This window comes from Mya arenaria, chromosome 17 (assembly GCF_026914265.1).
Source record: "Mya arenaria isolate MELC-2E11 chromosome 17, ASM2691426v1".
Lineage (NCBI taxonomy): Eukaryota > Metazoa > Mollusca > Bivalvia > Myida > Myidae > Mya > Mya arenaria.
Window position 1 is genome coordinate 50,714,461 of NC_069138.1, and position 15,312 is coordinate 50,729,772.

At 33.7% G+C, this 15,312-nt stretch overlaps 1 protein-coding gene and 1 long non-coding RNA gene across 2 annotated transcripts in view; both read left to right on the plus strand.

The window, feature by feature from the left end:
* LOC128224149 (uncharacterized) overlaps window positions 1-15,312 on the plus strand; it is a 70,472-nt gene that overhangs the window by 33,285 nt on the left and 21,875 nt on the right. The window lies entirely within an intron of this gene.
* Window positions 4,395-14,756, plus strand: LOC128224152 (uncharacterized). The gene is made up of 3 exons (XR_008259450.1): window positions 4,395-4,716; window positions 11,094-11,493; window positions 13,705-14,756. It is a non-coding gene; the product is annotated as an uncharacterized LOC128224152 (long non-coding RNA).

Consider the following 15,312-nt stretch of genomic DNA (forward strand, 5'->3'; position numbering starts at 1 on the left):
TGTGCATTGCAGTGTATGATCGTCGATAGATCAATCAATAGGAAATCCAAAAACATATCATTTTATCATATTTTACAATCTAGTGGGTATTTAAAAGGCGGTGCTTACAAATACCATTTCAAATTTTCATTGAGGCTATATCACAAACAGACTTCATTTAATAGCAAGATGGTCTTGCGTGTTATTTTAGCGTATTATGTTTTAAGCTGTATTGTTCTAGCCTATGTACAGGCTGGATGTCCAGGGGAGATATGTGAATTCTTTCCATGGGAATCATGGTCTAAATGTTCGACAACTTGTGGAGTAGGTTCACGGAAAAGATTCCGCCATATTTGTTGCAAAGGTAGTTTGAGAGATGATAGAGCTGCATGTTATAGTGACTGTGGCAAGGATGTTAATGACCAGTCGTTATATTATGACTACAGTGCATGCAACAACTTGTGCTTCAATGGCGGAACGGTTTTAACGAATAGGTGTGATTGTCCAGTTACGCATTACGGCTCTTGTTGCGAATCAGGTAGTTTCTGTTCATTACTCTGTTTTTTCAGAATTTCAATTTGATAATTGTTGTTAAAAGATACTTTCTCTTTTTACTTGATCATTGTGACCAAAAGTTTCCTCTTTAACGAGTATTTGCTGAATACCTTTAAACGATAGTACTCTCATCAAATACTATTTAAGTTTTTAGGTATCAGTTTCTTTATAGTGTTTTTATATAGCATTCGTTGTACTAGTATACATTAGCATTTAGATTAACGTAATGTTGAATACATGTATTTATTGTCAATCAAACTACTCCAAACGTGTTTACGTACATAAGTGTAGTCATCTTTAAAAACAGTACGCTTTTATCACTTCTGTTATTAACAGTTTAATTGAAGGATATGTAAAATAAATTTTTTTCATTTATTATGTATTTAAGTCTTACGGACTTAACCAAGGTTCTAATTCTTTGACAAAAGTCAAGTTAAAGCAAAAAATACTTTATTCGAACGCTCGTTCCGAAAGGCTGTATTTATCATCGATTAAAATTGTGCGACCGGGTTCAAAACAATAAATAAATAATTAGAAGTGATAAAACTAAGATACCAAAAGGTGGAACCCATCAGAAAGTGCTGATATTTGCTCAAATATCGTTTTTGAAGACTACAATTTCAAGTAAGCGTGAACAGCGTTGTTGGTGCGTCATTGGTTGATTGACATTATCGCGTGATGATATCATTGCATGATTAACATGTCATAATATCTCAACCCTCTAAAAAAGGCCAGGTGGTCTTGCGGATAAGCTGATGATTATCATAAGATGTTATTTCTTATTTTTACCGGCGTTGGTTCGCACCCCACTAGAACCAACTTATTTTTTTATACTATAACTGTATGTTTTGTGCAATTTCGATATCGTAGAGTAAAATAATGGGAAAATTAGTGTTTTCAGACGCAAAACCGGGGAAACTGCTTTCCCAAACACATCTTAGATAAAACAAAATGCAAATCATTAGTAATTAAGTCACGCGATATGCAAAATTCGTATTGACGTTGTGCGCGCTAAATTTCGATCATACCAAAAATAACTTTCGGTTTTGTTGCATTTTGTTAGTGCAAAGGATACTTTTTCGGGGAGGTTAAAATTGTAACAAAGGTTAGAAAAAGTCATTTAGATATACATACAAACAAAGAAGTTCACGTAACTAAAATATAATGGAACTTTCCGAAAAGCAATCAGAAATATGGATGCTTTAGAACGTTGGATAATAGTGTGTGTATATATATATATTCTGCAATTGCGTTCATCAATCGATGCACGCAACATCTTCGGATATGTTCGGACTGCAATTCATCGCATAACAATATACATGAAACTATTGATCTTGTTATTGTTTGTATTGTGTCAGCAGGTCCCGTAAAATATAAATCAACATTTTGAAAAGTGTTAATTTATTTTATCTTAAATGTCTTGTTGTCATAAGAGTTTATTTTTTTACGTTTAAAAGTGATTTCAAGTGGTTGATCTTTTCCCGCGTTATTGTGACGTCATTTGAAAAATGTTTCCAGTAACAGTCGGGTCGTTCTATTTACGGAAGGGGTAAGAAAATATTTATGAATGGTTTTCTTAAATGAAATGAAGCATTTTTTAAACAATTCTTGAATGAAATAAGGAACTATTGGTGTAAATATAAGTAATAAATTACGGGGGTGATGTCATTATCGGGGATATGATCGCAAATGGGCTGGTTAAAGTACGCATGGAGTCCTTCGGACTTCACACACTTTTGCGCCCAATTGCGTTCATACCCCGATAATGACATCAACCCGCAATTCATTCCTTAAATGTACACTATCATTTGTTATACATATATATAAAGTGTATTGTTCGGTTGAGCTTAGCATGCCTTACTACTTAGAACTAGTAGGCCAAAACCTGAAAATCAATATGTGTAAAATTTTATTCATAACATCAGGCATTTGTCTGACAAGATGTTAGAAAACCAAACTACCATGCGATATGCGATAGTAAAGCACTTTCTTAGGCATTCTTGTATATAACATCATCAAAGAGTATGTAGGTCAATGTTTGATTGAAATCATTGAACCTGAGTCTAGTATCCCTATTAATTATTTAGAGACCAGTCCATTTTCCAATCAAAACCGTTGTTCCGGTTAGTCACTTGATCAGAAAGTAAATAAGGCGGATTCCTGTCTTGCTCTGATCGCTAGATGGACTCGTGGGTTGTCCAAGCGGTAGAGATGAATTGGTGCCGAGAGGAATTTTAGGTCTAGGTGAAGCTTCCGTTAATACCATGCACTAGGTTCGTCGTTAGCTAGTTAAGCCTAGATGATATTATCATGCACCCCGGGTCAACCGGTGCGTTGGGAAGCTAGCTATCCTCGTTGTAGGAATTTAAAGGAACAGTAGACACTTATCATACTATTCTGTGATTATGGAGTAATGACCAATGATTGTGAGCTCGTTTGATTACTGTCGATCAGGCGATCATCTCCCTTTTGTAACATAAGGCAGGGAAAAAAGTTCGTGCATCTCTGCTTCTGTAGAGGAAGTTGATAGTAAAAATATAACATATAATAACATTTGTTACAGTGGCAAAAAGTGTATTAAGTACCATTAAGTTAACATTAAATGTATTGTTGTTAGGTTTAGTGAGCAAGCTCTGGTTTAGCATTACGGTAAAGTGTGTTAATGCGACTGACCAAGTGTGCTATGTTCATGGTTTGTAAAAGTTTAAAAAGCAGCGAGGTAAGTTTGGGTCAGACATTAAGCTCCAGTGTGTTAACGTGGTTTCTAGTAGAAGTCGATTGAGTAGACAACTAGATAGGCTAGCTAGGTACAACTGTGTTGTGATTATTTGATGTGACCCGCCATTTGTTCATTTAGTCAATAAGTAAAAGAATGCAATCGGTTGTAAGTGACATAAAGTATGGCTACTCTTGTGACTCAGGTGTTTAATGTTATATTTGTTGTTTTAAAAGCATTTTATAAACTAGCAAATAACTGTTACATGTTTTTGTGCATGTTTGCATTGGTTTTTATGTTTTATTTTTTTAGCCTTTTAAAATGAAAAAACGACCTCCAATTTGTGTTTGCAAATCCTAGATTTCGCAAACTCAAGTACCCTTTAAATACGGTGTAATCGAATACTGGCCTATACTTTAGTTAGAAGGCTTCATTAAGGTATGATTTTGGTGTTTTTTGTTTGCGAAATGTTTTTGGAAGTTTGTCTAATTGACCCGCCAACTTCGGGCCCCAGCGGGGTTTTCGCAGAAAAACACGGGGTTTTTCACTATCCCGCGGGATTTTTCTCCCGTTTTTCAAAAGCTGGGGAAAAATCCCGCGGGGTTTCAATAATACACGATTCAAGTTATTTTAGCTCAAAACAAGATCTTCTATCAAAAGGAGCATTATGCTTCGACACCGGAAGTGAAATAACGCGAAACAAAAAAAAACCGCTTTTCAGTACGGGGTTTTTCTCCTGCGGGATAAAACTCCAAGATTTTACCGATAATGCAAAATCCGTAAAAAATCCACTTCTAAGCTATTATATTATTGTTATGATATTAATTATCACTTCTTTAAGGATTTTGAAATACTTGCTTTTTATTTAAAGAACAACGGAAATTTTATGAATGTTTTTTACGGGAGAAAAACCCAGCAAAACCTGTTTTGACTATTTATGATTTAAAACGCGATTATTGCACTTCATTTAAAGCAAAAACAAATGTTACTACATATGTATCTTATATGTTTAATATAACAACCATGTTAGTTATGTAAATGATATTATTAAAGGTAATTTAACTAATTTCGAAACTTATGAAATAGTGTAATGTAACCTTTTTTTTTTTAAAAATCTTCCTTTTTTAACCGTCTTTAAAAATACTGCAGGAATGAAAATTATACGTGACGTTAAAGAGTTGTAACGTTAAAAAGATGATATTGCTTAAAATTGTTTAATTATTGGTACTTAAAATTGTTTAATTATTGGTACTTGAATCTGACTTTAAACCGGTTTAACACAAACATACAATTACAATAATCAATACCAGGGTACATGTATCATGCTGGAAAATTACGAATGTGTCAGACGAATTATTTTGTTTTTCATAGAAGATAAACAAAATCATCGAGCTTTGCAGAACGATGAATCAGAATGACTGAATGACACTAAGTTTTGCAAAATGGATATATCCCTAACTTCCATGGTAAGTCATATATATTTTATTCTATTGCATTTTTGTGTGGCTTGTTGAATATGTATCAGCTAAGAACACAGGTAGATCTACTTGACACAAACAATTTTAATAAGAATATCTTAATACACTTATCCCATATATAAGGCGATTATTGATTATGTGACTTGCACCTGTGGCTAAGAAGTAGGACAACTCTTGGTTATGCACTTCAGTCAGTTGTAACCCCCCCCCCCCCCCCCCCCCCGGTCCAGGGAATGGCAGGGACTTTGACTTTCGGTCCAGCTAAGCGCGGGCAAAGGCCCATTTTACCCAGCTATCCCCGGTATACACCCAGTCTCGGGTAATCACGGCCTCCCCAGTTCTGAAGAATAGAGGGGACTTTGACTTTCTGTCCAGCCAAGCCCAGGTAAAATCCTTGTCCTGCAGGGACGAATGGCCGGTAAAATCCCTGCCAAATGATCCCGTACCCCAAGGACCCTAGGTAAGGCCTCCGGTAATCACAGCCTTCCCAGGTCCGGAGAAAAGTGGGGACTTTGGCTTTCTGTCAAGCCAAGCCCGGGTAAAATCCTTGTTCTGCGGGGACAAACTGCCGATAAAATCCCTGCCAAATGATCCCGTACCCCAAGTAGTCCAAATAATTGTACGTTGACAGATTTTTTTATGATTTTTGATATGGCAAATCCTTAATGTACAAATTGTTTTGTACCAAAAGTGGGTAGTTGTTCCGGGTTAAAGCATATTGCGTCCATTAAATATCATAAAAACAAGTAATATGACCAGATTATATGTTATTTTATGTTAGTTCCATGTATACACAAAAAATAAGTATCCAACGAATAATTATGAATTTGACGACCGTCAAATTCATAATTATTCGTTCGAAGCTTGTCGGAGGTGGCCGACTTATTACGATTGTGTCGAGTTGTTCCGTTTGGCATAATTGTTGTCTGTGTCAGTCAACTTTCATTTTATAGGAAAGGTAAATGTGTTTTAATGCATTAAATGCTTGTTTTGTGCAAAATAACTTCTTTTACATGTATGGTAAATTATGAATATAAACCTTTATGATCAATTTCAACCATAAAATACTGCACTTAATACAATTTCAATATTTTTCAAACACCTCCGGTTTTTACACAAACCCGTTTAGACATAAGGGATTGGAAGAAACCCGTATAACACGTCTATTATTTTAGACTTGTACCCCAAGGACCCTAGGTAAGGCCTCCGGTATTCATGGCCTCCCCACCCTCCTAAAAAAACGGTGAGAAAAAACAACATTATTATTAAAAGTATTTATTCTTTTCATGAAAGTCTTTTGCCTGTAATTGCGCATTCAACATCCTAATGCAATATAAACTGTCATGATCTGCCCCCAGATTTCAGATTTAGTAAGCTTCTTATGTCATACATGCCATATTTTCTGGAGACACAGACAACAGTTTTGCCTATATATGATCTGCAGGTTGGCGCATGATTATTATATATTAATGGCATATTTAGCTGACTGCAGTGGTCAAAATTGACACCAGCCCAAATTTTATTTAGCAGGGCTTGATAAAAAAATTAATGCCAAGCATTAGTGTTAGAAGTCGGGCTTGTACCTTCAAAAGTCTAATTGGATGACTGACTCAGTATGTGCATGTTTTGACATATTTTTGTTACTGTTTGGACTTTCTGGTTGCATAGTTGTGATTGTTAGATGTAAATTCTTCCCTCAGAAAAAATGTATCCATGGTGTGTGTTTTTCCATGTAAATGTCATTATAACTATAACTATAGTATATTTCACTGTTATATTGGTCTAAATAACTGTTGCAAAGATGTGATTACTTTCAATGTACCTGTCCTCAGAATTATTAATTTGTAAGTTGTATACATGATTGTAATGTCTGTTCGTGAATAGCTGTTCCCATGGGGTGTATCTCTTCATTGTACTAACTGTCCTTATAACTCTTACTATAGTATATGTCAGTGTAATGTTTGTCCTTGAATAACTGACCCCATGGCACGTGTCTTTGTAATGTACCATACATTTTAGAATGACTATTATGATTATTACTATATATTGAAAGTCAAATGTAATGTCCGTCCCTGAATAAATGTCACTATAGTGTCATTTTTTGTTATAAAGTACATTTTAGAATAACCATTTATACTATATTGTATGTAATTGTAATGCTTGTCCCTGAATAACTGTCCCCATGGTGAGATTCTTTGTAGGTACATTTGAGAATACCAATTTCTGGAGTGTGTGTCAATGTTATGTCCGTCCCTGAATAACTGTCACCATTGGGTGTGTCATTACAATGTACATGTCAGAATTACTATTACTATAGTATAATGTCATTTAGTCAATGTATGTTTGTCCCTGAATAACTGTCCCCATGGCATTTGTTGTTACAATGATAATGGCAGAATAACTATTTCTATAATGTATGTCAATGAAATGTCTATCCCTGAAATCCCTGTCCCCATGGTGTGTGTCTTTACAATTTTCATATCAGAATAACTATTTTTATAGTGTATGTCAATGTAATGTCCGTCCCTTATTAACTGTCCCCATGGGGTATGTCTTTGCAATGTTCATAAATTTCAGAATAACTATTTCTATATAGTGTATGTCAATTTAGTGTGACAGGCCCTGATTAACTTTCCCCATAGTGTGTGTCTTTGCAATGTTCATTTCAGAATTACTATTTCTATAGTGGTGTTAATGTAATGTCCGTCCCTGATTAACTGTCCCCATGTAGGGATTCTATGTAAAGTACACATCAGGATAATTAATTACTGTATTGTATATCAGTGTTATGTCTGTCCCTAATTAAGTCACCCAAAGGGTGTCAGAGTGGTGTGTGTCTTTGCAATGTTCATGCCAGAAATACTATTAGTATAGTGTATGTAAATGTAATGTCCGTCCCAGAGTAACTGTCACCATGTAGCGATTCTGTGTAAAGTACAAATGTCAGGATAACTAATTACTATATAATTGTATGCCAATGTTATATCCCTAAATAAGTCTCCCCATGGATGCACCAGTCAATTGTATCCACGCTAACCCCCCCCCCCCCACCCAGGTCCGGGGGTATACCGGGGATAGCCGGAGAAAAGGGCCGTGTTTTTACTTTCCAGGTGGTCCCGCAGGGCCGGGTGACCGCGGTGGTTTTGTCATAGGGCCAAATTAAGCCAAGATTGGGCCTTATATAGAGTCTGTGGGGTGCGGGGGCATTTGGCCGGGGTTTAACCATCAGTTCGTCCCCGCAGGGCGGGGATTTTACCCGGGGTCGGCTGGACCGAAAGTCAAAGTCCCGGCTATTCCCCGGACCTGGGGGGGGGGCTGTGGTAACAATTGACTTGTGAATTATAATGTCAGTCCCTAAATAAGTCTTCCCATTGGCGTGACTGTCATGGTAATGTACATGTACCGGTAATTATTACTTTAGTATATTATTTTAAAACTAACAGTAGGATGTCAAAATGACTTAATTAATTACACCATGATAAATGATAATATATCATGAGTGGATGGTACTCTGAAATTGCAGACACTAATATTATTTTTTTTAGTTGAAAGATTTTACTATTGTTAAAGTGACTGGAATAAACAGAATTTATGATGAAATGGGTTTCATTTTCCTTCATGCCTTGGCGAAACAAAATAATCCGCTGAGTTCTCTCCATTCCTTGAAGCTGTCAAATAAGTTCACATTTGGATTATATATATCTTAAATATATATGTCTAATGTCTACACTCATGCACAATATTTTGCTAAGAATTGGGCGCAAGTCCGCTAACGCGTTCACAGGGGGTACTTTGAATGACTGGGGAATAGCACAGTAGTGCCCTAGTGTGCCTCCTTGTTTTCAGTTCCTACTGAAAGATTACTGTTGGTCAGCCTTAGAGTATTTGAGGTTGGCTGATGTAGTTTTTTCAACAGTCAGAGACTTCTGTTCAGGATTTCCACTCCTTTATTCTAAGAATAGTGTTCCTTTTAAATCAGCGATAACAAATAACACAATTGCAATTGCAAATCCAGTATGATTTAAGTCTATTTCATGTATAGTTATATGAATTTTTCATATGTGGCAGGTCTATTTTAGAAGTCTTTTGTTTATAATTGTCCCTGTGGCTGCATTTATGCCACTCTGATCCTGTTGTTGTTGAGATAATGAAGATAAAATTCTCTATTAACATAAAGGCCACAATTAGAAAATAGTAGGAGAGAACATAATTAAACTTTTCCAAAAAAAATATCTTAATCAAGATATGGAAAGGGCCCTTATAATAACCTAATTAAACTTAAAATTAAAAACAAAAATTATGACTTGTTAATTACTCTAAAATCTAGGTGTTAGATGACATTAAAGCTGCACTCTCACAGATATATATACCATTTTGACAACTTTTTTTTTGTTTGTCTTGGAAAGAGCAAATCTGCCTAGATATCTGCAAATAAATTTATGATTGCTGACAAAATCAGATCGTAGATTTTCACATTTTTCTGTTTGAAAAATTGATGTTTTTTAAGAAAAATGCATATTATATCATTTTTGGATTTTTTGTTAGTAGTTTTATTTATATAACTGGTTCCATGGATTTTTGCAAAAATTGGCTGGTTCCAAGGCAAACAATAAAAAGTTGTCAAAACGTTCAATCTGTGAGAGTGCAGCTTTAAGTGCACTGTACAAAGAAAGCTGGTAAAAATAATGAATAAACACTTAAAGCAAAATTATGTTTAAACTGGGACCAATAATATGTTATCTTACTCCCAGGTTTAAGCAATTGCATATAATAACAATAATTATAGTTTTGTCTGGCTTTTCTTACACAAATAGAAACTAATTTTTTAATCAAACAAAAGACATTAAAACTGCATATCCAGAATATCCTTGAAATAATATCAAAATGCCAAAATAAAATGTACAAAAAAAAACAAAAAAACATCTGAATTAAATAACAATTAGCCACTTTAGCAAAATGGAGAATTATATTTATATATTTCTTATTTTTTTCCCTCTTTGCTATTAGCCTATAAATCAACATAAGCAATTATTTTAATCAATTCTGTGAAATGCTATGAAATTGAAGTTCAATTCTAAATTGACAGTCATGTATCTCTTCCAATATTATAAGGATTTATATTTTAAGCATAATTAAGGAACATGTATTTTGATCAATTAAAGTGCATAACTGCAGATTATGTTTATTATTTTAAATAAATTATAAGCCTATTCATAATCATATTTATAGCACCATTCAGAATAATGATTGTCACATTAACCAGGCTTTCCCTGTATAAAACTGTCATTCATAAAGAACATTAAAAGGCAATTTTAACTCAGCCAATCAGATGTCAAAAACAGTGAAAGGGGCAATGTCAAGTCCAGTGAAAGGGGCGGAGCTAAGATAAATACTGACATGAAATGTAGATGGATCTTACCAACTGAGGAACTATTTTGATTTTCCTCATTTGCTTGTAATAAAAATTAAACTTTTACATTGATACAAATTTATCAATATATTATTGAATATAAAAGTGAATTATAAAAGCAAAATAATGACACCAAACATGACACATCTTGCATAAAGATTAGCATTTTGATAAACTTCCTGGAATTGTTATATATATAATCAAAATACCTTGCACCAATATATCAAATCCTACTTCCACACAATGCAATGTAATAAAGTAAAAATATATACTGTATGCAGCAAAACTGTCTTCAAAATAAATCCTTGATTAGGCGAAACAAATATTCTTAGTTTCTACTAACATCCCCCCAAAAAAGGGTAGATAGGTAGGCATTACTTTTTTTTGGACGACCATAATTCTTTAGCAAACTGACCTGTATCAGGGTATTATTTTAGGTCTCTGAAAAAACGCATTTTGATCAAAACGCAAAAAAAAAAAATAGGAAGAAAAAAATAAATTCAGATGGGTGTAAACAAAGATTTGTATAGGCCTTATTATGTCCATGTTATCATATCAGTGATCAAAATAATCACAAGCCCACAAGCCCTGCAAATGTAAAGTTCTTTCTTGGCTGTCAGGGGCCCAGGGCCCACTTCAACTCTTGATTTATGGTAGGTTCTGTTGAAAGTGTTTGAAGCAAAATACTAGTTTAAAAATATTGGCTTTAAAGATCTCCATAGTAACACTTCTAAACCTAACAAATGGAGTGAATTAGGGGGTTAATTGGGGGTAATAAAACACATCTTGATAGTGACAATTTCAACTAAGGAGGGATATATATATATTCTGTAACATTCTAAACTTTAGCATAAAATGTTAACTTAAATTTAATAAGAAAAAATATAATTAAAATGTGAAACTTTTTTGTCATTTAAAAAAACTTGTCACATTTTCACATTCTCTTATTTTTAAGGCCTTCGACATATTTGAGTGGGATCCAGAAACAACCCCTGACACAACAACTTAATTTACAAGAACAACCCTGCGTATAAGAATAACAATACTTCTGACAAAAACAAACAAAAGCAACTCCAGATTTATGAACAACTCTGATTACTAGAACATGAACACCAACCCCATCTTCAAGAACAACAACTTCAACCCCAGAACATCAACACTTCCTGCAGGGACAACTACAAAAACATCAGCTTCAAGAACAAATTCATCCTAAACACAAACATCAGCAACAACAGCTACCTGAATAAAACTACTCGAACTACAAGAACACCAGCAACACACTCTTTAAGAACACCAGCATCATCATCTTCTTCTAGACTTGCAAATGCAACAAACACCAAAGACAAAGTTGAATGGTATGTATATATGAATGCAAAGTTTTGACATACACATGTATAAGATATAGTTATTTGTCTTATTCCATAAATATGACCTACTCATTAGAACGTCATTGATTAAATTATGTAATTGAATAAAACTAAACAATCAATTTGCTATCATGGATTCTTTAAGTCAATGAGCATATGACTTTTTTCATTGTCTTTTTATTTTGTTAATGTCTCAAAAAAGAATGACTACCTCAAGTTGGCTGATTTCCATTAGATTTGAAACATTATTGAAGTATTCAACAATATATTTTGAATAGGCTTTTTTTATTGAAGATTATGTTCATGCAACATACTTACTTTATTTGTGTGCAATGTAGCCATAAACTTAAAGGGACTAGACACTAGGTTGGCAAGTACAGTATTTCTTCAAAATAAGCCTAGAACTGTCGATGTGATCATTTAGAAGGCTGATAATACAAAAGGGTTATTAGTACTGTGTTTTGATCCGGGAGGTTGTATTTAACTTGAGTGGATTTTTGCAGATTCGGATTTCACAAGGCACAAGCCTCCCGGATCTAAACGCCATACTAATAACCCTTTTATTATATATACATTACTAATTTACTTGTTACATCACTTAAAAGCCACATGTTTTCATAATAAATGTCATTTTAAAGGGTCTGTCTCACAGATGATGAAATAGCGAAAAAAACAAATTGTCGAAAAATGACATAAACTTGGCATCGATGTGTACAATGCATTGAAACGTACTAATTGAAGTACCACATAGTTTACAATTTATTTAAGTTTAGCAGTTACTTAGTATTTTTCCATTAAAAAAGATTACTGGGTATGTGTTCAAGGTAGAATTCATTCAATCATGCGTGATTGGCTAGAAGGTGTTATCACGTGAAGTTGGACTTCAATTTTTGCGACGCGGGTTTGACCCGTTCTCCGACACAATCTTTTTTTTTTTACATTTTGGTACTTTTTTTACAATTATGACATTAAAGCGTAACACATTCTATTAGATAATTGTCCTGAGATTCGTTACAGAAAAAACTTTTTTTGGTGCAAATCTGTGACACAGTCCCTTTAAGGACACATTATTTTGTTTTATGACATCATTTTAACATCACGCAATGACACTTGTAAAGTTGTTATGATGTGACGTCACAAGAGTTGAAAACGGCTGTAGTGCACTAGAGTGGATTACAGACTACTGTATTTTGCGATATGTAAATTACGTGTGGATAAATGATGGGTATATAATAAATAATTTTACATGATTAAAATAAACAGAGCAATCATTTGACTATCTGATTTGGGTTTCATTGTGTAAAAATAGTAAATTAAGTTTTCCAAGTTTATATTATATCCATTTATGAATACAGATAAATATACTGATGCTTTTTTAAACTTACTGGGATATTATATGTGGTAAACACACCCCAGAAAGTTTCATATCGACAATATGTGCAAAAGCTGTGAAATTATGTGTCTTAAGCAATGTTATATAGCTATTAAAGTAAGATTAAAAGTTATATACACTAGTATATCAATTGTATGTAAGTTTTTGACAGTTATCTATTTTTTTGCAATTGTATCATCTGGTGTCTAGTCCCTTTAATAAACACTGTTAAATTCATACATTATTGAAAAAAATGACAAGCAGCAATTGTCATCACTTGATTGTTATCCTTGCCTTGGGGTTAAGTTTTGCGTTCAGGTCAGTTACATGAAAACTATCAAAGTTGTCACTTTGAAACTTGGGGAACTTGTACATCTTATACCCTTCTTCACATTATACCCTAAAAACAGGTGAGACTCAATATCTTTAGGGTAAAAAACGTGAATTTTGGTTGATTTTGAGAAATGGACACTAAGCTTCTTCATAGAAAATGAAAGGATTATGCCTTCAATATATCAAACTCCTTCGGAAGGGAATGGGGGGGATGGGGGATATTTTAGTATTTGTGGACTATAGTCTAATTATTTTAAGTTTAACAAAATAATGTGCTTAGAAGGCGGCTTACAAGCAAACTATCAGAGCTATCACTTTTAAACATTGGAATATTCACTTTCAAATGTACAATATGAAATAAATTTACAATAAAAGGATATAATCAGACGAGCGTTCAGAACCCGCAGGTGGTGCTCTTGTCATATGCCAAATGTGCTGGTATAAACAAGTGCCATTTTTTTGTGAAATTAAAATTTTCCTTTCTTAAATTGCAGGCTAACTTCAATGGAGAGGACATAGTAATGGCAAAAAGAGTATCATTTTAAAGAGAGGAGGAAGAGGGATATGTAAAGAGTGTTCTGAGGCCAGGATATCAGCAGTGCGTTCAGTCAGGCGAGCGTTTACAAAACGCTCGCAAACGTTTTGTTTTGTATCTCTGTTGCAACGCAGCGCATATACGTTAAGCGGGAAACCAAACAGCAAACGTTCGCCGCAAACATCTTTACTGAACACGTTGCAGATTCACAATGGGGGAGGGGGGGGGGGGGCGGTGGAACAATTTTCGAGAATTATTGACATACATGTGTATAAATATATATATATCATTGTAGGAACTGTTTGCCTTGTCAACTGTGACTTAAATATTTAGTTCTTGTGTCAGCCTGTGCTTATCTCAAATATTTAATGACATTTTTTTGGTTTGTTTGATAGACATGATAATTATATAACTATTAAATATAAATGGCAACAATTATAGATAAAACATTGTAACTCAGGTTAACTTTATAATAGATAATTAATTGTTTATATGCAATATATATTTAAGGATGCATATTTCTTTTATTCTTGAATCTATTTTTTGTGTGTTTTTTTCATATATCAAAAATATTTTTCATGAATGTGGGTTTTTAATTCTTTGTCAGTCTCAGAAGAATTAAACAACTTGTGTTGAATTTATTTGCTAGACTGAAACTATAGGCTGTTAATATTGGTCAGACTAATTGAATCAGAGAATAACATATACAGCTAATCGGATTACTGACCAATAGAGTGAATTTAGTCAATGATGTATGACCCTAAGATTAAGATTGACTTAAAGCTGCACTCTCACAGATTGAAGTGAACTTCTTTATTTTTTGGCTTAGAAAGAGCCAATTTATGCGAAAATGCATGAAAAATAGTGTCAGAAGACTGCATACTTTCTTATCTAAGTTCAAGAAGTGATGTCGAATGCCATTACATTAATTTTCGAACAGAAATCTACAAATCTGCGATCTGATCTTTTGTCAGCAGTCTGATTTGCAAAAAAGAATGTAGAAATTTGCTCATTTAAGACAAAAATATAGAACAGCTGTCAAAACGGTAAATCTGTGAGTGTGCAGCTTATTTGCATATTTTGAACTTATGTTTCTTCATTCGTTTTTTTTCATTTTTAAAGTTATTATCAATTTAGATCTTAGAATATTGTTTTTATATTGATTACAGTATTATACTAATATCAAAGTAAATTTGTACTGGCCAATTTTAAATGGACAGTTAAAGCTGTACACTCACAGATATACAATTTTTACAACTCTTATATTTTTTGTCTTGGAAAGAGCACATTTTTGCGTAAATATCTGTAAACCAGTGATAAAAGATTGCTGCCAAAATATCAAATTGTGGACTTTCATATTTATGTTTGAAATTAATGTTTTATTGCATAAGACATCAATTTTTGAACTGAAATATAAAGATCTACAATCTAATTTTTCAGCAGTCTTATTTAATTGTTTTCTATGGAATTTCGAAAACTATGGCTCCAAGACAAAAAATAAAAGAATTGTCAAACGTTCAATTTGTGAGAGTGCAGCTTTAATAAATGGTTAAATGTTGTTTTTAAT